Source organism: Phyllostomus hastatus, unplaced genomic scaffold (assembly GCF_019186645.2).
Source record: "Phyllostomus hastatus isolate PE091 unplaced genomic scaffold, TTU_PhHast_1.1 phas_contig_551, whole genome shotgun sequence".
NCBI classification, from domain to species: domain Eukaryota; kingdom Metazoa; phylum Chordata; class Mammalia; order Chiroptera; family Phyllostomidae; genus Phyllostomus; species Phyllostomus hastatus.
Genome location: NW_025333909.1, coordinates 10,096,494 through 10,121,131, shown reverse-complemented (window position 1 = coordinate 10,121,131; position 24,638 = coordinate 10,096,494). Strand labels below are relative to the sequence as shown.

The 24,638-nt window shown below is 37.9% G+C and overlaps 1 pseudogene; it reads left to right on the top strand.

The window, feature by feature from the left end:
- The first annotated feature begins 401 nt into the window (after nucleotides 1–401).
- On the top strand, nucleotides 402–16,832 carry LOC123824281 (annotated as a pseudogene).
- Nucleotides 16,833–24,638: the final 7,806 nt, after the last annotated feature.

Below are 24,638 nucleotides of genomic sequence, written 5' to 3'. Positions count from 1 at the left end.
ATTACCCTATCATAATGAAAAATAAAATAAAATTAGTTAAAAGCCCAGAGGGTCTGCTGCAGGAGAGATTTGCAATGCCAGTAATATAAATTATGACTATTCCTTAGATTGATTATGTAAAGACGTAGGCCCCCACAGGGTTAATGCCTCATTGTTCATTCAATCTGTAGTTAAGAATAGAGAGGGAGAGGAATTGTCTCTCATCCTCGCCTAAGATCAGTGCCAGAGCAGTGACATTTTTTAAAAATTGTTAAGAGAAGGAATAGCTATGGATCATTTCTTCGACAAATTTTCATATGTGCATATTCCTCTTCTGAAGTTTCTTAGCTTTCCTCAGAAAGACAGAGAAGGAGCTCTAAAGAAGGTCAGGCAGCTGCCAGGGTTCGGTGACAAAGGTCAGCATGGCGGGGTGGGGCTATGTCTTCCAGTCTAGTCCTTCCCTTGCACCAGTCACTCTAGCTTGGGAAGGTACCGACCTGCAGACAGCTGTCATCCTGTCCTTCTCATTATCCAGTGGTCTCCTCCCTCTCTGGCATCTCCGTTTATTTCCTTTTTGAAATGTTTTCTTGGAATGATCAGAATTCTTTCCTCATAATCACTTCCACTATCTGGAAAACTGTTGGTTAAAAACCCAACTCACACGCAAAGATAGAAAAAAAGAGGGATTAAGAGTAAAACAGAAATGAATTCTATGGAACAGAGTGTTCAGATATAGGAATGGAATTAGGGCAGTGAGAAAGTACCAACATATCAACTGTCTAAGGTAGTGGAAGCTCTCCCCAGAGAATTCTCACTCTCTCTCTCTCTCTCTCCACTTTCACTAATGGAAACAGAAAGGGTCAAGCGTTTCCCTCGAGCCCACTCCAATCCAGAGAGCAATGACACAGCATCTCCCTCCCGTCCAGGGAGTTTACTCTGCATCCTTGTCAACGGTAGCCCTCAGTGAGAATCAGGGAGAGAGGGTGGGATTCCAACATTCATCCCAGGCGACTGAGTGAGCCGGGAACCAAACACTGCAGATCACAGGGACACTTTCCTCGCAAGGTGATGACAAGCACCTCAGGGAAGATGTGAAATCAGTCTCTAACATCATTTACACGGTGTTGATTCGACGGAAATAATCTCTAATCTCACACAGAAGATAAAGAAGTAAGGAGTTAACAGAACTGGGAGTCACTTTCTTCCCCTTATATGAAACTTGAACAGGTTCTTTTGGTGGTGCTGAGGTTTATGGCCTTTTTTTTTTTCCTTTTAGGCTGATTGCTGTTAAACTGGTTTAACATTGCCTCATAACTCTCAGCTCTTTTTTGGTATTATACCTGTTTTTCAACCTTCCCCCCACCCAACCATCAAAGTCAGTCTAATGGATTACTTACTGGAAGTAAGACCTTGCTGGTTTAGTGTTAGTGCTTTGGAGTGGCTACCTGGGAACTAAAATCCCTGGTCCAAGGCATCCACCAATATTTTATTTTTCACTTTTGAGACCCAAATTGTTAAGATACTTTATTTTCTTCCTATACACAATATTCCCATCTATATGTGTTCATAATGCAAACATTCTGAATGCTTCCTTTCAAGTACATTTTCTCTATGTGTAGGACATTGTCTATATTTTATGTTAAGGCTCAATCCTAATATCAACAATGTTTCCTATAATATTTAAGGTACAATATGCAGAGGGCATGGACTGAAGTTATGAAAAATCATCATGCATGATTTATTTGAAGTTATATACACATCAAATATTTCATACTGCAAGTCAGTCTATCTTTTAAGCCATTTGAAAGAAGCAAACATAAAATATTTGATTCAATATGAATTCAGAGCATGGCAAGCTGTCAGTAGATGGAGCTATTCTGCAGCATATGCTTAAGATTTTTTCAACAAGAAAAGCAGATTAAAATTATTTAATATTTAACTACATGCGTGTTTCATGAGAGGATGATTAAAACTCACCTAGGAAAAGATTTGCCCTTTCATAATATAAGATACTGATTCCTATATGTTTTCTTCTAAATATTTTCTATAAATATATTGAAATACAAATTTAACTGACTTTTAATTGTAATAGAGATGTGAGAGAAATCATTGGAAAGTGAAAGTTTGGATAAAAATAGAGTGTAGCAGCCCTGGCTGGAGTGGCTCAGTGGACTGAGCACTGGCCTGCAAACCAAGGCATCACTGGTTTGATTCTCAGACAGGGCATATGCCTGGGTTGTGGTCCAGGTCCCCAGTAGGGGGCATGTGAGGGGCAACCACACACTGATGTTTCTCTCCCTCTCTGTCTCATTCTTCCCCTCTCTAAAAATAAATAAATAAAATATTTTTTGAAAATAGAATGAAGAAAACATGCAATGGTAAAGAACCTAGATTTTATTCTTTTCACATACATGAAACACTGTAAAAGCAAAGAAAGCCTCCTATTGCAATAGTCTACCAACTGCTGGGGATCCTATTTATGAAAACTTTACAAATCCCCACAGTAAGCACAAGTATGTCCACTTTAATTTTGCACTATGTAAACTTTCCATTTTGAATTTCTAGAAATAAAATATTTTTTAAATTGAAGTTGCTAAATTACAGGTGTAGGATGAGAAATTGAAGATATTCCCAGTGCTTAACACTGGCTGTTGTCTCATAACAGGAAATGAACATGATTTTCCAATAGACTGATAAGCAAGATGCTGGTCAAAAAGTGTTCTCCAGGTAACTTAGGTCTTTACCTTCAACTTCTTCAAGCCTTTAGATTCCTTCACAGGCACCTCCACAGTGTAATTTTGGAGGAATAATCAGATCTGTCCATAGCCTTTGTTTTATGTTAATTGATTCTATTTCATCATTTTATTGACTCCTGAGAGGAGTTGACACATCCATTATATTGTATATTTACTTCTTTCCTAAAGTCTTTTAATCTAAAGTCTATGTTTTATTCAGGGGAATTCCCATATCTTATTTCATAGAAATGTATAGTATTAATATTGATCATGACTATAAGCATTGCTCTCTGTTCAACACTCAAGTTTATTCATTCAAAAATAATTTATTAAATGCCTACTAGGGGGTGTATGCTATGCTTTATATATGATATCTCAATTAAATTGCACAATAATCTATTGAATATGTCTGGCTATTTCAAATTAGTGTACTCATATGATAGAATATAATGTACAAAAACAATGAAGTGAGCATCCCTCAACACAGTCACATAGACGAAACAACAAAAATACTTTTGAAATTCATAAGAATTTGAGCAGCCCTGGCTGGCGTAGCTCAGTGGATTGAGCACGGGCTGAGAACCAAAGCATCGCAGGTTCGATTCCCAGTCAGGGCACATGCCTGGGTTGCAGGCCACAGCCCCCAGCAACCGCACATTGATGTTTCTCTCTCTCTCTCTTTCTCCCTCCCTTCCCTCTCTAAAAATAAATAAATAAATAAAATCTAAAAAAAAATAATTTGAGCAAATTGAAAAGAACACATATTGCATAATTCCATTATATTACTTTCTGGAACAAGCAAAACTAATCTATATTTTAGACATCTGGATATTGATTAATTTTGATAAAGAATGCATAACTGAGAGAGGGAACAAGTACAGCCTCCAGAGTTCTAGTAATGTTCTATTTCTTGACCTTCATGATGGTTACTTACGTATGTTCACTTTGTTGGCATTCAGTAAGCTATCCAATTATAATTTGTGCACTTCTCTATAGTGGCTATTATATTTTAATTTTGCTAGAGATTAGATCTCATGTTATTTTTTTATCACAATAAAAACAAATTTTAATGAAGATTGTCCTGCCAGATTTCAGACTTGCTTAGGGCCCATGACCCTTTTATTTTCTATTTCTCCTTTTAGAATGGGAATGCTTACCCTATGCTTGCCCATTATTGTATTTTGGAATCAGATAACTTGTTAGAGTTCACAGGTTTACAGGTGGAGAATAAATGGCCATATTTGATTTAGATGATATTTTTTGTGTTTTTTGTTGTTTTAAATATATTTTATTGATTATGGTATTCCAGTTGTCCCCATTTTCCCCCATTTGCTCCCCCACTGCCCAGTTTCCCTCTTCTCTCCAGTGATACCCCCCCCCCCAGTTCATGTCCATGGGTTATGCATGTAAGTTATTTGGCTTCTCCATTTCCTATACTATTCTTAACCTCCCCTGTCTGTACCTCCCCAGTTATGCTTCTAAATCCCTGCACCTTTTCCCACATACTCCCCCTTCACCTGCCACCGATAACCCTCCATGTGATCTCCATTTCTATGATTATGTTCCTGTTCTGGCTATTTACTTAGTTTGCTTTTGTTGTTGTTGTTGTTGTTGTTGTTTTAGATTCAGTTGTTGATAGTTGTGAGTTTGTTGTCATTTTAATGTTCATAGTTTTGATCTTCTTCTTTTTCCTAAATAAGTCCCTTTAACATTTCATGTACTAAGGGCTTGGTGATGATGAATTCTTTGTCTGGGAAGCACTTTATCTGCCCTTCCATTCTAAATGATAGCTTTGCTTGATAGAGTCATCTCGGTTGTAGGTCCCTGCTTTTCATCACTTTGTATAGTTCTTGCCAGTCTTTTCTTGCCTGCAAAGTTTCTTTTGGGACATCAGCTGATAGTCTTACAACAACTCCCCTGTAGGTAACTAACTTCTTTTCTCTTGCTGTTTTTAAGATTCTCTCTTTGACTTTAACTTTGACATTTTAATTATGATATGTCTTGGTGTGGGTCTATTTAGTTCCAACTTGTTTGGGACTCTCTGTGTTTCCTAGACTTGTATATCTATTTCCTTCACCAAATTAGGAAAGTTTTCTTTCATTATTTTTTTCAAATAAGTATTCAATTTCTTGCTCTTCGTCTTTTCCTTCTGGCATCTCTATGATTCAGATATTGGCCCTTTTGGAGATGTCCCAGAGTCTTCTTAAACTCTCCTTGCTTTTTGTTTTTTGTTTTTTTCAATTCATGTTTCTGCATTTTGTACTGGTCGAATGTTTACTTCTTCCTTATGTTCCAAATTGTTGATTTGAATCCTGGCTTCCTTCCCTTTTCTGTTGGTTTCCTGTGGATTTCTCTTTATTTCCCTTAGCAGAGTCTTCATTTCTTCCCTTATGTTTTTGCCATATTCAGTGAGATCTTTGAGCATTCTGACCATTGGTGTTTTGAACTCTGCATCTGGTAGGTTGCCTATCTATGCATTGCTTAGTTCTTTTTCTGGGGTTCTGTTCTTTTCCTTCGTTAAGGGCCATATTTCTTTGTCTCCTGGTTTTGGCAGGCTCCTTGTGTCTGTGTTAGGTAGAGCCACTTTGATCCCATTTTAGTTCACCTGTTCACTGAACTTAGCATTAATGCTGGAATGAGTGAAGACTCTTGGATCTATTGGGATGAGGTAAATGTATTTTTCATTTAAGAAGGTCAAGAAGGATTTTGAATTGGGATTCTTCAGTATCTCAGAATGTGTCTTTAATTGCAGATAAGGTATTCAAAGAGGTAATTAAGTTAAAATGAGATTATTACAGTGGCTCTTACTTAGACAAGACCCATGTTTTTACAAGAAGAGGAAATTTGGACACAGACACATACAGAGGATGTAAAGACACAGTGAGAAGGCAGACATGTACAGCCTGGGAAGGAAGCCTGGAAAAGCTCCTTCTCCACAACTCTCAGAAGGAATCAACCCTAAGTAGATGTAGATATCAGATTTCCCAGCCACCACTCTGTGAGCAGATGAATTGTGTTGCTTAAGCCACCCACCTGGTGGTACTTTGTTATGGCAAAGCTAGCAATCTAACTCAGCTGTCTCTACTGACAGTTCTCTACTCTGGTCCTGTTACCATGGACAGTCCGTTGGAGAACCTGGGAGTCGCCCCCATTGGCCAGAATCAGGTGGTTCTTACACTGAGCGCACCAAAAGCCAGAAAGATGAATGGACAGGGCCTGAGTGCAGCAAAGGCTAGCAAGATAATTGGGTAGAAAAATCCCCTCCCTTCCCTGCCCCAATAAGAACAACAGGCCCGAGCAGGAAGGGAGGGGGTGGTCTTTGAGGTGTGTCTGCACCATTCTCCCAGGTCTTAGCACCCGAATAAACCCTGCTTTTACACCAGCACCCACCTCATGAGATGGGTTTTCTCTGTGGTGAACAGCAGAGCCCACTTGCTCGGTCAGAGTCCCTCATCTTTTCTCAGCTGAGCTGTTGCCGAACTCTCCTGAAAGCGGTCCCAGGGATCAGGCGAGCTCTGATGATCTAGTGTTCTTCCTCACCTCTGGATCTCTGCCAGCTTTGTTCTTCGGCCAGAGGTTCCTTCTTCCCCCTGTACCAAGCAGCCTGGAGAACCCTGCCTCACACCAAGCTCCCCATACTTGATGAGACTTCCCTGGCGAGACCTTCTCTTTATGACTGCTATAGAGGAGGGACCAGATTCTGCAGCCCTGAAGCTGCTTTCTGGGATGTTCATTGTAAGCTGTTTATCAAGAACCAAAGGACTCATACCTCGGACCCTCCTCCCTTTCCTGCCCAAGAGGTTCAGACAGAGAAACTGCTGAAGATGCCACCTTAGCCTAATAGAATTAGGTGTGATGAGTAGCGTGCTTCAGGCAAGTGTACATAGCTGGATACCCACTGTGTCCCACTGAGGCAGGAGACAGCATAGGAAGAACTCTGAGACCGCAATACTCTCACTGGCCAGCATTGAGCACGCTGGAAACTCCCTTTACCAATTAGGTGGAATAAATAGTAAACCGAGGCAGGGAGGAGGAAGGAGACAAGTCTCACATGCTAACTCAGCAGTCCTGAGCCTGGTCTGATGATATTGCCAGGTGTTCCCATATCACAAGAAACACTGTATTAGCAAGAAAGAAAGTCCTTGAAGTTCTATGTAACATTTGCACTATCTGGGAAAGAAAGCCTTCACACTGTGTTTTCATCCCAAGGCCTGAATGTGGGAGAGGGTCTCCGGTGCCCAGAGAAAGAGCCCATAAATAACTTTGGAAATTGCCCCAAAATTTAATTAACTGCCTCTTGTCACGTATTTGTTTTACAACAGGATGACCAAATGGGGTCTGGACCAAGATAAGAATTTGGGCGGACAGACCACCATTCATTCCTAAATGTGGGCAGTCACATTCCCCCAGGAAAGCTGGCGCCACATTTACCCGTTAATCAATATGTAACTTTTTTCCCTCCTATCCCACCAACTATATAAATCCTGAGAACAAAGGACTCTCTCTCTCTCTCGCTCAGAGGCTCAGGATGCTCTCGCTCTCAGGGGCTCAGGGTGCTCTTGGCTCTCGGGCCACAGGGCCTATGGCCACAGGCTGCCCAGGGGCTTGCCACCCTGGTCTCCAGCCTCTCTTGCTTTTCTCACCCTGCTTTGCCCTGAAACTTTCCCTTTCACCCCCTACTCTACCCAGTCCTGTTCTCTTCCATGGAAGCAGACCACTAATAAAGTGATTCCATGCTACTAGATTTGCTGATGTGTCATTCTCTACATGCGTCAGCAAGAAGAACCAGGTCTCCGGTCAACACCACTGTTCCTGAGTCACCAGCAAGTAGTGTCCTGGCCTGTGTGTTTGTCTCTTCCTCAACTGCTTGTGCATCGCCCATTCTCACTCCTGAAAATCTAATCCCATGTTAGCCCCCCTTTCCTTCTTTGTCCACCGAATGTTGGACACCGAATGTTGGCTCACTGTCTTTGGAATTTTCATGGATGTATCATGGCTGTGTGAGTTCCCCCTGAGCATGAATTACACATGGACTTTCTCCTGTCAATCTGCCTCTATCCAGTTGGTTATTAGCCTAGCCAACAGAACTTAAAAGGTGGAAGGGAAAGTATTAACATTTTTTAGCCCTCACAGTAGTTTATCACACATCTTTAAAATGATTTACTTATATGTCTATTTCTCTTATAAGTTAACATATTCTTTGAGATCAAGGACCATGTCTTTGTTTATTTTATTTTTTGAATATTCCATTTATATTGTATTTTTCTGTTACCATTTATCCCCCTAGGCCCTCATCCACTGTCTCCCCCACCCCTGCAATTACCGCACTGTTGTTTATGTCCATGAGTTCTTTTGTTTTGCTCAATCCCAGGACAAAGTCTTTATGTCTTTCCCAATGACAAAGAATTAAAGAGGTGAGACTGTGCTATATACAAGCCTTTCGGGTATTTCCCTAGGTAAATTTATATAAAATATGTTCATCAAAGGCTCATTTTATACAAATCTATTCATTCAATCAATAAAATAGATTTTAATGTCTACTAAATATCAAGCATTGTATAGGCTGCTAGGAATTCAAAATAGGACACAAAAACGTATTGATAGTACGTCTGTACTATCAATAAAGCCATGGTACCTTAAAAGAGATAAGAAAATCAGCAACTATTAATAAGCGTTGCAATAGAAATAGGTACAGAACATTATCCATGCAGAGAAAGACTTCTTATTTAAAGTAGAGTAGATAGCATCATGGCTGGGGAAAGGGCCCAGATTTGGAACATCAGAGTTTATACTTATAAATGAAAGTGGATCCAGTAAAGACAAGTCACTGGATCAGGGATTGTACATGCATTATCTCCCTTTTATGTCTCTAAAACAACCCTATAAGATAAGAAATATTACTTTACTCATTTTACAAAGGGAAATAGGGCTAGGCTTAGGTAAAAATTTCAACTTCATATAGCAAGTAACTGACAAAGTTATAAACTAAATTTGCCAAAAGGCACTGTCCATGCTATTAATCATTATGCTTTCTTACTTGAAATATTAAGAAAAATTCTATACCAGTGCTAATGTACAGGATGGTGCAAAATTAGGTTTACAGTTGTTTGTAAATAAAATTATACAATAATTGATCAATAATAATACAATAATAATCCTGTTTTGTTGCTCACAACTGTAAACCTACTTTTGCCCAATACTATATTGGGAGTCCATCATATATGAAAAATTTATTTATCGTTTTAAAAGAACAGGACTTTTATTCACTTCCAAAAAGTCAAAGCCTATATTCAGGGAGTTGTAAACATTTTGTTCCTTAACAAATGCTATTGTGGCTGGAAAGACAATGAGGTTACTATTCACTGATTTCATCAATATTCTCTTTGATGTTACAGCTTCTATAAAACTCAGGGTAATGACTTTGCCTTTTTTTAAAACCATCTTATTTTTTTTCTTTACAGAAGGTCTGAGGTATTGATGCCCAAGGCTTAGAACTGATAAAGGGTTTAAATATTGTCTTGTGGGGTAAAAAGCCCATGTATTGTTTACATGTCATCAAATACAGTAATAATGTTGCTTTTTTATACTCACCCATATAAATGCTAATATAACAAGACATGCATGATGAAGTATAGACATAATTACATACAATAGTTCTAACACTAATCTCAGGATAGTTACACATTAAAATGTAGGTCTTTTATTGCAAATGCCTTAGTAAAGGCACAGGGAACTTGGGGGTAATATTCAGGAAAGAAAGTAATAAGAAATATTGTAAACTTTCTCACTGGAAGAAACACTTACATTTTAAATTTTCTTTCTGTTTTTAAAGATTTTATTTATTTATGTTTAGAGAGAGAAGGGAGGGAGAAAGAGAGGGAGAGAAACATGAATGTGTGGTTGCCTCTCGCACACCCCCTACTGGGGACCTGGCCCACAACCCAGACGTGTGCCCTGACTGGGGATCAGACCAGTGACCTTTTGGTATGCAGGCCAGCATTCAATCCACTGAACCACAACAGCCAAGGCACGTTTTAAATTTTCAAAAAGAAAAATATACCTTTATGGTAAGTGATGAAAAAGATGCTGTTAAAGCATCTAACTCTTGCATCTCTTACCCCAGGAATCAATAATGTAATTGCTAAGCACATTGAGGGAGTTTAAAAATATGTTTATAGGTGGATTAGCTACAAAACCAACAGCAGGTGGAGGCAGGGGGTGACTCTCTTATCTAAGTGTTAGAAAGTGGGTTTTCTCATCTTGTAGGGCAAAAGCCACTTTTCTACCTTTGCTCATGCAAAAAGTCTCACAAAATATGTTTTAATAAAGTGTATTTTCCACTCCCAATTTGAATCTTTGTGAAAAACCAAAAACACTCAAAAAACAAAATTATTTATATCCAAAGTAATAATTTGCTTGCCTTAAAATAACTTCTTAATTTTTTCATTTTTGTGTTTTGTTTTATTCTGTTTTGCTTTGTTTTTGTTTTAGTTTGATTGGATAACCATCAAAACAAGAGATGGTCCTACGGAAGATTGCTGTTTTGTTTTATATTCCATGAATATCTGTTGTCTAAAATATACAAAAAATATTCTGTATATTCTTACAGCATAGTCTCTTGCACAACCCAGATTGTTTCTTTTTTTAGTGTCTGTGTATGTTTGATATTTTCTAGAGTGAAATTATTTCTATACATGAGGTTTGGGATTTCCACCTGCGTAAGTGTCCATGGCACTTATCGAAATAATCCACCCCAATGCCAACTCCCAAGGTCTCCAGGTCACTCACGGAACAGTACAAAAGGTTACATCAGAAGCCAAAGGAAGTATGGAGACTGACCTCTTAATTTCCTAACCTGTTCAAATTTTCCAAAGCCCTAAGCTAAAGGACACAGTCATATCTGAAAACTGCTTTTTTTTCACAGCTGCATTTCCTAAAGCTGCCTGCTGATAGCCTGCAAACCATCAGAGAGCTACTAAATCAGAATCTCCAGGGAGCAGTCAGAAAATCCATGTTTAATAAGCTTACTGAGTGGTTCTCATAAGCAGGCAAATTTGAAAAGGAGCAAGTTAGTCTATAATGCTAACACAGTGAAGGTTGACTGTATCCTCCTATGGCTTACTTGTCCTTCATTCTGTAACCACAGATATGATCACTAACACAAGCCACTTGTCCAACACACGTGTGACAGTCTTCTGATGTATATGTTGAAGACTAGATCCACTCCACTACTAGTTTGGGAGGAAGATTCTGTTTTCTGTGTATGCTTATATTACTAATCCATAAGCCATTTTATGTCGTCTGTTTCATTGATGGCCTTCAGTAGAGGTGACCCAATTTGAGAGATTTATTCATATTTTGTGACAATAAATTGCAAGTATGTATTCCAGTCTTCCACACCATGCATCTCACTTATTATAAGCTAAGGGTTAGCATTTACTATAATGTTTGAACATACTCACACATCAATTTAGATCTTAATTTGCTTCAGTAAAATATAGCATGTATATATTACTTATTATGTTCCACGTATTGAAATGTTATACTATATGCACTATTGATTTATTATTTTGATTATGTAATATAAAATTTAATTTTTATTCTAGGTACAGCAGAGTTGATATTTAAAATTAGTAGGAAATCTTCCATTTTAAAAAAGTATTTATTATAAAATTTTCATACTAGTCCTTTTATATAAAAATCCAACATCTCCCTAGTGCCCAGCATCATAAGGTTCAGGATTAAACCCTAAGTATGAGATATTTAGTTCAGAGATGTATCTGTAGTGCTGATTAAGAAGAGAAAGAGGTTGACAAAGAAAGCTAATTAACCCTTCTCTGAAAACTTAAATATAGTCCTGGCTGGCGTGCCTGGGTGAACTGAGATATGCAACTGTATGCAAAAAAGCAAATGGCCTGGACAATAGTGAAGTCTTACTTACAGTCTACCATGAATAAATGCAGTCAGGTGAAAATTTCTTCACCTTACCTACATTTTGTCCTAGATTTTCCCTGTGACTACACCTACCATTCTTGCTATTTCCTGGGTCAAGAGGAAAATATATCCTAACACTTCTTCAACTATAACATTGTTATTTGTGCTTACCAATCTCTCTTTCCAACCTTTAATTATTATTTCTGTTTTTGTCTGTTTTCAATGTCTCATCATTGTCTTCTTTACCTTGGCTTAAAAGTGCCCACATATCACATTTTTCCCCAAACTTACTTCCAGCATCCCATCTCCTCCTCATGCTGTTTCATCCGATACCCTTCTCTTAATGCCACACTTTGTGGAAGAGCATTCTAGTCTCACTACTTCTACTTCATTCCTATCCACTCACTCCTCAATTTCTTTCACTCTGTATTCTATGTTTTTAAAAACTGTTCTCTTAAGATAAAATTGGACTTTTTTAATTGACCTTTTCATAGTATTTTCTCATGCCTTACCTTAATCTCTCTATAGCATTTTATGTTAAGTGTTACTTCTGCTATTGGAACTTTACCCTTGGTTTAGGATACTGCAATATCTTGGTTTATTTCCTTTTTTTTTGGAGGGGTCCTCTTTTACTATTCTTCAATTACAGTTGTCCCAATTTTCCCCCAGTTGCTCTGCCCCCACCAGCCTCCTGCTCCCCCAGTCAGTACCCACTCCATTGTCCTTGTCCATGTGTCCTTTATACAGTTCCTTGATGACCCTTCCCCTTCTTTCCCCCATTATCCCCCACCCCCTTCCCTTCTGGCCACTGTCAATTTGTTCCTTATTTCCATTTGTCTGATTCTGTTTTGCTCTCTTGTTTGTTTTCTTCATTGGACTCCACATGTGAGATCATATGGTATTTCTCTTTCACCACCAGACTCATTTCACTTAGCATAATGTTCTGCAGTTCCATCCATGCTCTTGTGCAGGGTAGGAGCTCCTTCTTTCTTTCTACTGCATAGTATTCCATTGTGTAAATGTACCGTATACCCTAAGAATCCTGAAACATCAATTCAAAAGAACCTATGCACCCCAATGTTCATAGCAGCACAATTCACAATAGCCAAGTGCTGGAAGCAACCAAGATGCCCATCAGTAAATGAATGGATCAAAAAACTATGGTACATTCACACAGTGGAATTCTATGCAGCAGAGAGAAAGAAAGGAGCTCCTACCCTTTGCAACAGCTTGGATGGAGCTGGAAAGCATTATGCTAAGCGAAACAAGCCAGGCAGTGAAAGACAAATACCATATGATCTCACCTTTAACAGGAACCTAAATAACAAAACAAAGAAACAAACAAAATATAACCAAAGACACTGAAATAGAGGTCAGGCTGACAGTGCCCACAGAGGAGAGTAGAGGGAATTTCAGGGGACAGTGGGAAGGGTTCACAGGAACAAACTTAAAGGACACATGGTCATAAACTAAGGGGAGGGTGGTAATGGGAGGGAAGTGGGGAGGGGTGGGAGGGGGGACTGGATTGGGAGTAAAAAGGAGAAAACTGTATTTGAACAATGATTAAAATAAAAAAAATATTTAATTAAAAAAAAGAATGTAATATAGGCCTCACATTCTTTTTAAAAAATATTATGACAAAATAAATTTTATATATGTTGTATTTGGCCACACAACTAAATAATGTTGTCTCAAGGTTCAGTCAGTCTTATGAATCAAGGACTATTGAGACTAATGATTTACTGATTAAAATGTATATTTGGTATCAGCTTCATAATATAGGAGCAAGGAGTGCTTACATCATTGTCAGTTTAGTTTCTAAAATTTGTGATCATTAGAATAAATGTTTATTTCCCTGTTGGTAAAAAAAAAAAAAATTTCCATGTCCCTGTTTGAAGACATCTTGGACAGGCTCCTGCATTCTCAATATTGTATTTTTAAGAGATGAGCCCTGCATGGTGTGGCTCAGTGGGTTTGATGTTGTCCACAAACTGAAAGGTCACTGATTCAATTCTGGTTTAGGAGCATGTCTGGGTTGCAGTCTGGGTCCCCTTGGGGACAAGTGAGGGGCAAGCAATAGATGTTTCTCTAATACATAGATATTCCCTTTTCTCTCTTGCTCCCTCCCATCCCTTCTCTCTAAATATAAATAAAGAAAATCTTTAAAAAATAAGACATATTTTAAAAGAACAGATCTTAAGAATAACAATGTGTTGGCCCTGGCTGGTGTAGCTCGGTGGATTGAGCACGGGCTGCGAACCAAAGTGTCACAGGTTCAATTCCCAGTCAGGGCACATGCCTGGGTTGCAAGCCAGGGCCCCCAGCAACCGCACATTGATGTTTCTCTCTCTCTCTTTCTCCCTCCCTTCCCTCTCTAAAAATAAATAAATAAAATATTTTTAAAAATTAACAATGTGTTGAATAAAATCATTTCAAAACTTTATTTTTTGTGTGTTTTTTCCATTACTATTTATCCCTGTTATACCCTCTTACACCTCCAGCCATGCCTCTCCCCCCCATAATCACCACACTGCTGTCTGCCCATAGATCCTTTTTGTATTTTATTCAATTTGTGTAATCCCTAACCTCTCCCCCGATAGCTGTCAGTCTGATTTCTGTATCTGTGAGTCTATGTTTTGCTTATTAGTTCAGTTTGTTCATTAGATTCCATATATGAGTGAGGTCATGGTATTTGTCTTTCTGTGACTGGTTTCTTTCACTTAGCATAATGTTCACCCATGCTGTCACAAAGAATAAAATTTCCTTTTTTATAGCCAAGTAGTATTCTGTTGTGTAAATGCAACATAACTTTCTTATCTACTCATCTACTGATAGACACTTGGATGCTAATATAATTATTTTTAATGATTGGATCTAATGTTAAGAAATCTGTAATTATATATTTTTCAATAAAATTCCTTCAACTAATTTTCCATTGCCCATTTTAATGAAAAGATAGAAAACCTCTTAAGAAACCAGTTTTAGCCTGACTTTGTAATATAATTGGAGGTTTTAGGGGAGAATGAATATTTGTTTTAAAGGCTATTTATAACAGACAAGAAATTAAGCAGTAAACTCAGTGTCAGGAAGAACAAGTACACAGGAGACTTTTCTTGTCATTTCAATGGTTTTGGCTCTGTAGCCAATGTTTGAACATAGTATAAACCTCTACAGTGACCATTTCCGTGTCAAACCAATGACGATCACATGTCAAACCAACACCTGCTCATCTCTTGATTAAGTGAAGAAATAAACAGTAGTATTAACTTAAAAATTTAAAACAAAGGAACATACCCAACTGGATCCAAGCTGTGTTCCCACTTACCACAGTAGTTTTCTCAACCCTGCAATAAGAAAAACTCGAAAGTCGATAATCAGGAGTAAAAAGTGAAGTGAAACCCCATTTATAATTTATTTCCTTAAGGTGTTACTCTAATATTTCCCAAAGTACTTATTTCATTTCAGGTATGAGCTTCTCTGCATTTAAAATCCCACCGTACCATTGACCAGATGGGTCAATGTAAGCAACTTATTATCCCTTTCTTCATCTCTTGCTTTTTTTTTTCATTTGCAAAATAAGGATGATTACTAATAGCAACATAAGGTGTTTTTGAAGATGAAATGAGTTGTTTCTTTCCAGTTAGAATTTTCTCCAGCACATAGTACAAGCTTAATTAGAGTTGGCTCTGATAATGCTTTGATTTGGTTTGATTTCTGCATGATCCAGTTAGGTGTGCATCCTTCCCCAGCTATAGGAATCACTCCAAGCTTCAATAAGCTGTGTTGCAGATGGATACTGCTAATTAGCTGACATGCCAGTAATAAGGATCATGAATAAATCAGTGAAAATCGAATTCTGCTATTACAAACAAACTGCCTTGATAATAATTCATCTTCATCATCTTTCTATGCCCAAAAAAGTGTTTAAGTAAAATCTTGGTTATTAGAATTCTATGATAATTATAAAACTTTGAAAAACATTTGATTCACTATTTGCATGTGATTTCTAGCACTGACGTCTATTTTTCCACAATGTGAAAAATTGTATTTTTATGTATTTATTTATTTATTTATTTTTATAGAGGGGAAGGGAGGGAAAAAGAGGGAGAGAAACATCAATGTGCAGTTGCCTCTCACACACCTCCTACTGGGGATCTGGCCCACAGCCCAGGTATTTGCCCTGAATGGGAATTGAACCGGCGACCCTTTGGTTTGCAGGCCTGCACTCAATCCCCTGAGCTATAGCAGCCAGGGCTCAAAAATATATTCTTAATAAAGAGAGAATTACACGTTCTGTCAGAGAAACACTTGACAATGTTTCCAGCTAATAGCTGGACTGATTCTTTGATTAACTCTTCAGTTTCAAGTAACTCTATATTTCTCTCAGAATTTTTCTATTTTTATCCCAGGAGTCAGAGATTTTAAAAAATAACACAATTTCTATTGATGTTAGTAAAATGTTAATAAGATTATTATATTATTTCTACCATCCAGCAGTGTGAGATTCAGCTATAATAGAAGTAATAACTTCAGAGGAAAAAGAGAAAAATATGTAAGAGCAGTCATAAACTTATGGAATTTCATTTCTTGGCAAGTAAGTGAGAGTTATACAATAAATCCACACATAACTCTTCTAAATGAAGACTGAGAAAAGTCAAGAACATATATAATTATATTTAAAAAGTGAGCTCTTCCCCAGGAGGCCTACATGCCACTGTAGCCGTGTCTTTAGTGATTCCTGACAAGTTCCAGCACATTTTGCGGGGACTCAACACCAGTATTGATGGCTGATGGAAAATAGTGTTTGCCGTCACTGCAGTGAAGGGTGTGAGGTGAAGGTCACTGCTCACGGGGTGTTAAGGAAAGCAAACATCAACCTCACCGAAAAGGGCAGGAGGGCTCACAGAGGATGAGGTGGAATGAGTGATCACCATGATGCAGAGCCCACGCCAGTACAAGACGCCAGACTGATTCTTGCATAGACAGAAGGATGTGAAGGAAGGAAAGTACAGCCAGGTTCTGGCCAATGGCCTGGACAACAAGCTTCATGAAGACCTGCAATCAGCTAGAGAAAAGTCAGGCCACAGAGGGCTGTGTCACTTCTGGGGTCTTCGTGTTTTAGGCCAGCACACCAAGACCACAGGCTGCAGGGACAGGACTGTGGGTGTGTCCAAGAAGAAATAAATCTGTAACACTTGTCTGTTAATAAATAACTTATACATCTGAAAAACAAATGATAGTCAAGGAGACAAAAACGCACAATAAAGTAAAGATAGTCCTTTTAATAAATAATGTTGGGAAAACTGGACAAATACATGCCAAAAAAAAAGAAACTAGACCACCTTTGTATGCCATACACAAGAATAAACTCAGGATGAATTAAAGATTTAAACTTAAGAATTGAAACCATAAAAATTCCTCAGGAAAACATAGGCAGTAAAATCTCAGACTTTTTGTGTAGCAATATTATTTTCTGATATATTCCCATAGGAAAGGGAAAAAGAAGAACAAAAATAACTGGGAACAACAAAGGAAATCATCAACAAGATGAGGAGACAAGCCACTGAGTGGGAGAACATGCAGGGTAGGCCGAAAGGTACATTTTCATTTGTGACCAGGTGAAACACAGAGTTGATTTTTGTGTTACTATTTAATGATTGTATTGTTTTCCATACAAACAACTGTAAACCTACTTTTCCCCCATCTTGTATTGCCATATCTCATCAGGGGTTAATATTAAACATTTATAAAGAACTTAAAAACTCAACACCAAAAAAAAGTCAACAAAAAAATAGGCCAAGGACCTGAATAGACACTTGTCCAAAGAGGACCAGCAGAGGAGCATACTGGGTCCAATCAACAGTTCCCATAGCCTTGAGTGAGCTCACATGAGCCGAATCATGCTACGTTATATAATTTTCTTGCTGGAAGCCAGCTTTGTTTGCATCTAGAACTTAATGCAGGTAGGGACTTCCTGCTGGGTTCCACGCTGGGGAACAAGGGCCACAACATGTGCCACACGAGGAGACAAGTGACATGCAGTGCGCCATGCAGACTTATAGAGAGACATACACATTGCAACACACGTGGCTCGCCTGCCCATGAATAAAGGCATGTCAAGCATCGCCTCGGCTCTGCGCATATTCTTCCGTCTCCCCGAATCTAGCATGGACCTGCCAGGTCTTCATAGGCTGCAACACAAATATATGCTTTGCGCTATTAGATAGATGATAGATAGATAGATACCCATCTATCTATATATAGATAGATGGTATAGATACAGATACAGATACAGATATAGATATAGATGATATAGATATAGATATCCTTTGGTCATAGCAGCGTATTTACAATAGACAGGATGTGGAAGCAGCCCAAGTGCCCATCAGTAGATGAGTGGATGAAAAAAGCTGTGGTACATTCACACAATGGAATACTACTTGGCCTTACGTAAAGAAAGAAATCTTACCTTTTATGACAGCATGGATGGCCCTGAAGACTATTGTGCTAAGGTAGACAAGCCAATCAGAGAAAGACGAATACCATATGATCTCATTCATATGTGGAATGTGATGAACAAAATAAACTAAGAAAACAGAACAGACTCATAGATACAGAGAACAGACACAACTGTCAGAGAGGAGGGGGGTTGGGGGGTTGAGTGAAAAGGATGAGGGGGTTAAGCAAAAACCCCACGAAAATTCATAGATAAAAGAGCAGCGTGGTGATTACCAGAAGGAGAGTGAGGTGGGGGAGGTAGAGGAGGGCAGAGGGGGATAAATGGTGAAGGAAGGAGACTTAACCTGCGTGGTGAACACAATGGAATATACAGATGCTCTTTGACAGCCCCTTCCCCAGATTGTCATTGTTCAGCAAGCTTCTAAAGATACCATCACTTGATGAGGCCTTCTCCTCCTCCTCCCTAAGTCACAGCAGGACTAATCCTATCACACCATGTATCCCTTTTATCTTAGTGGTAACCGGAAGCACTGCTTCCAAACTGTCTCCAGACTGTTCTCTGTATATTCCCTAAAGTAGCCCAAACTGCCATCCTTCTGGGCCTTTCAAGTATGCCCTCTGGGACACTGTTGGTACCACATCTCTCATATGAACCCACGATCTTCTCTTTAAACTTTTCCTTCCTTTCATGATTTAGTTGAAAGGTGTTACTTGAGGGAACTCTCCTCTCCCTCCAAACACTTATCAAGTGGGTGTTGTTTTTCCTTTCTCTCTCTCTTTCTATTTTCCACTGTAACCTTCAGTTTATGACTTCACTTCATCATTCATTAAGAAAGTTGAAGCAATCAGGTGAGCATTATTACCATATCTCCCAATCTTATCCACTAACGTACTACAACTTTTTCCAGTTACTAAGCTTTCCTCCTTGTTACAATAAAATACATAGTCCTGTCCTAAGGGCATTCCAATTTTCAATACTTTGACTGGAATCACAATACATGCGAGTTTTCTTAGAAAAAAAATTTACAACTCTTGTAAGTCTCTAATTATTAATAGATCATTTTGCCTTCCTATTTTATTTACAAGTACCATGTGATTGTGTTGGGCTCACCCATATAATCTGGTATAATCTTATTTTAAGATTCTTAAACTTAATCACATCTGCAAAGACCCTTTGCCTTTAGGACTGGGATATGGACATCTTTTGGGGAGGTTATTCTGTGAACCCTAGTTCTTAATAGTTTTTCAAGACTTAGATAAAGAGATAATTTTGTATCTCACACATGAGTGAAATGATATTTTACTTAACTTTTTGTGTCTGATTTAGTTAACAAAAAAACAAACAAAAAGACATCGTAAACACAGATAACAGTATGTGGTTACCAGAGGGGGGTGGGGGTAGTAAAAGATAAAGGGGGTCAACTACTTGGTGATGGAAAGAGATTTGACTTCAGGTGGTGGGCACACAATGGTATATACAGATGATGTGTCATAGACATGTCCACTTGAAACCTATATAATTTTATTAACCAATTCATATAATTATTCTAATTTAAAAAGGAAAGAGAAGAGCATAGGATGAAGTCTCAGAGGATATTCACACAGATGTTTGGGGAAGAACCAGTCTGGAATAAGATGATCGCTATGGAGATGGTATATTCTGAAGAGAAGAGCTCTTGCTAAATAATTCTGACTGTCATAAAGTTTTGATATTATATATTGTAAATGAGTATATTGGTGCATTTATGGTAAGTGTTCTTAAAGAAGAATTCTCTAAGTGGAGAATTAGTTTTTAGTGGAGAACTAGTTGCCTAGAGGCTAGAAAATTATTTGAGAAAGACAGCAAGTTAACTCAATGAAGAAAACACAGGAGGTGTTCCAAATTAGAATATGATTTTTAGTGATCCCAACTGGCTCAGATATCAAGTTTTCTCTAGCAAAGTTATTCATCATTGAATAAAACTAGATGATGACATTTTATCAGGAATGGAGTTTGATGAGGAGGCTTACTGTCTACAGCAGAGGAAAATGGGGGAAAGTTTGTTGACAGAGTATAATATAGTAGAAAAAGCAGTGTTTAAGTATCTGACCACGTAACAGATGAAAAGAGATTGGAGCCGTATTCTGAAGGTATTATTAAGTATTTAGCATTAATATCAACAAATATAAATCACACAGCTACATAATGTTAGCCAAGTGTACAGATGCCAGCTGAGATATAAATGTATAAATAACTAGGTATTTGTAACAGATTTGGGGAATAATGATGGATATTTTAGATTACACTAACATATTTAATGCATAAGTGATACTGACAAATGTTCAAATATAATTAATTTATTTTGACTGATTCCCTACATGGCCATCAAAGTAGTTGAACTAGATACATGTATAGATAGCCTAGTAGATAAAAATATTTAATATAATTCTGTGTTAAATAGGCCACATATTCTTTTCCTTCTATAAGTCGTTTTAAAAAATTAAGCCCTGGCTGGCATAGCTCAGTGGATTGAGCGCGGGCTGCGAACCAAAGTGTCGCAGGTTCGATACCCAGTCAGGCCACATGCCTGGGTTGCAGGCCACAGCCCCCAGCAACTGCACATTGATGTTTCTCGCCCCAGCCCTCTCTCTCTCTCTCCCTCCCTCACTTCCCTCTCTAAAAAATAAATAAATAAAATACTTAAAAAAAAGCTATGAAAAAAATTAAACCGCAAATTCTATGTGACTATAAAAGATCAGATTACTCAATTCAAAATAATGGTGTAACTGCCCTGGCTGGTGTGGCTCAGTGGCCAGCCTGAAAACCAAGGGGTCACTGGTTCAATTCCCAGTCAGGGCACCTGCCTGGGTTTGGGGCCAGGTCCCCAGTGGGAGGCATGTGAGAGGCAACTACACATTGATGTTTCTTTCCCTCTCTTTCTCCCACCCTTTCCCTCTGTCTAAAAATAAATAAAATCTTTTTTTTAAAAAATAATGGTTTAACTTTGTACAATAATACAACTATCTGCTTGCATGAATAAATTTTTATTGTTAAATGCCTTAAGTAAAAATAAAAAATCAAATTACTCTTTTGAACACATATTTTCCTAAAATGGAAACTAAATTTCTACAATAAGTAATATTTTAGATAGCAATTTGTACATAATAATGGTGGAATTCCGCCATTAAAGGGAGCAGGACTTACCTCATTAAGTCCCCCCTAACACTACAAGGGACCCGCCCTCCAGAAGGTAATTCCATTTTTCTTGTGTCCCCCCACCTTGTGTACATTACAAAATATGTCACTAATATTTTTTAAATATTTTAAACAATTCAGTGGATTTTTCTTCTTATTTTTTTCTCATACACATTGGTCCACTGGAAATTGTAAATTAGCAAAATATCTCTAACTTGGCTTTGACTTTGTCAAGGACTTGAAATCATTCTGTCTCTTAGATACAATTCTACAAAAGGTAGTGGACGTGTGCTGAGAATGTGAAAATTTTTTCAGAAATTTCCAGATCATTAAACACTAGAGTATGAATGTAAACAGTATAATATATTTAGCTTATTGACTTAGATAAAATATTAGGTCTCGGATTTGGAATTTAAAGTTTTCAATCTAAAACTAAAATATGTTTTAAATATTAAACTCGATGGCAAGTTTTACTTTTAAAACCAATTAAAAATACATAATAGAAAGAAAAAAACACTAATGAATTTACTGTTTTGTTACTAAGAAAACATGTGAAGAAATAAGTTATATTTTGTAATGACAATTTTTACCTACATACCTCTCAGATGGAACCTTGTTTTAATTGCAATTTCCTCTTGACACTGATGACTGTTAAATTATTTAGAAAAAAAATTATTATTAACATGGGGCTTGGATGCGGTAAAACTTCACTGAATAATAAAATAATTTTTGTATCGTAAGAGCTCATAGTAAGTAGAGGTATATGCTTTGTAAGATCTCATTCTACATCAAATGAGCCATTTGTAAAAGAAATTGATCATCCTAAATTTATTAGCTAGGCCATTAGGTAACTTTGACAACTTTTGATCAAAAGTAATTAAAAGTAAAACCAATCTTGCATATATTGTGGAACAACTTTCCCAAGATGAGTAAGGAGCTATTTGAAAGAACAGCTCATTAACTTTACTGCTTATCTGTTTGAGGACTGAAAGGAAAAATGCATGATGTGTCCATGATGTAACCCCCTTTGCTAACAAAGCTCATGCGCTGGCCACCCATTTACTGGAAGAATATAATTAACACAAAGAAGGTGTTACACTTTGGATGCAATGTAGGCATATCATATTTGAAAGATGACTTCCTTAATTTAATGTATATATGAATGTTGGGAACCGCCCTGACTGGTATCAGAAGCTGTTCCCTGCCTAGGCTAAGGCTAAGGGAACGCCCTTGGAACCATAAGCCAGCAAGGAGACAAAAGCTTATCTTCCTGGCAGGAATGCTGCTTCTGCTGCTTTATTCATGACTGAACCCAAAAAAGCTTGGTCGGTTAGCCAAAGATGGGTAAGATTCCCCAAGAGGGGAACCACCTAAGACAGGCACGATCACTTTGGGAGGCCCCCCAAAAGAAGGACTTGGGGGGCTGCAGCAAAAGGGGGTGATGGACCCTCGCTCCTCGGCTTTGACATAGCCTGAGTTCTCAGCATCTGGGAAAAAACCTCCTTGTCTCCCAGTTGCCTTAGTTCCCGTGCTCCACCTAAGCCTGAAACAATGACAGGGTGGTGCAGCTCGGTACTGAGAAGTGCGGATTCCCTGGGGTGATCACGCCTAAGAAAGAACATGTAAATTCCTGTGAAACCTGCTTTGTTTAGAATGCTCTCAGTTGAATGAGAAGGGTCTTAGGAGGAAGTTACTTTGTTCCTCAGTCTTACAGCTCTTTGACCCCCAACTCAATAGACCGGCAGAGTTCTTTGTTTTCTATGATTCCTTACTTCCCCCTAATGAGTACTGTGCTTTACCTGAATTATTATGCAGAATGAGCCCAATAAAAGCAGGTATGGACGGTAAAGCAGCGCGCTCCCCACTAGGGGGGGTGGCCATTTCGTCCCTACTTCCCCACGGAAACTAGTCTGTCTCTGTGCATGTGTTGTTTTTTCTCGCGTGTTTATGGTCGAGCCATCCACAGCGTTCCGTGGTCACTGCTGGCCAGTGACCCACGCGCAACATATGAAGGAATATAATTTTCCCCAAAATTGTTAGATCTAAAAGAAATAAGAAAAATCAAGAATATTATCAGAAAAAATATATAGTAGCTACAGTGTATTTGGGTTATTGGTAACCTCATTAACTGTGTATATTATGACAACTTTATTAGCTGAGCAGATTAAAATTTTAGTGTCTAATCATGAAAACAATTAAGTCTTTCCTTTTAGATGCAGGGTGATTTAAAATGCATATTTGTGATCCATTCAAACTTGTTAGATGCTATCGATCAGCAAAAACATGCAATATCGCTCCAGAAATTGGTGTTTATATGCCATAGTAAAATATTAATGTATTCATAATATAAAGATACTTTATGTTAAGCCTTGTACATGAGGGGTATTGTTTTAACTTAAAGTTTCAAATCTGAAAGACAAAAATCTAAGACCCCAGCTCTCCAAAGTTAATAAATGAATCTGCTAAAACTCACTTAAGCATAATAACAAGCAGGTTAAGTGACTTTTCTTTGACTAAAGGCTGAATTAGGAATAAATATATAGCAATTTGTATTATGCATTATTTGGTTTCAGGCATTTATATGTGACAATGGCCTTTACAAGTTAGCATGTGGCAGTTACCAAGGAGATGAAAAGATAATTCTGCTTCCCCAAAATTCTGGTAAGAATAGTACTCCTATAAAGACGAGAATTATTTTTTCATGTAATTACAAAGTCTAAATGGAAATTCAGCCATATTCTGAACACATATATCCATATATGTATCCATAATACCACACTAAAAATCAAGTCCTAGAAATATTTATAAATTAGAATGAATCTTAAACATTTGCAGTCATAATAATTACTTAGTAACTCAAAATTTAAACTCAGAGAAATGTAAATCAGAATGCGTAGGCAACAGGGTAAAGATTAAGAAAACGTTTTACTTCGTGGCATAGAGCCTGAAGCCATTTTGTCAATTCCCACATCGCATCACACTGGGATCATTAACAGCACGTGCAATTCTGTAAATGTGTTCTTAGGGCCTCTGTACTAAAAGGCACTGTCAAATTCTAAAACACTTCTACTCCTACCTAAGTAACTCACATTGTTTTCTGCATAAGATTTCATCCTAAAGGAATCAAGTAACAGTGGTACTTCATTACTAAATCGCACTCTGCACCCTGGCCAGGTAGCTCTGTTAGTTACAATGCCATTGTGATACACCAAGGTCATGGATTCAGTGTCCTGTAGGGGCACATACAAGAATCAACCAAGGAATGCATGAATATGTGCAGCAAGAAATGAACGGTTTTTTCCCTCTGTTTCTCTCCCTTCCTCTCTCTCTAAAAATAAATCAATATAATTTTTTAA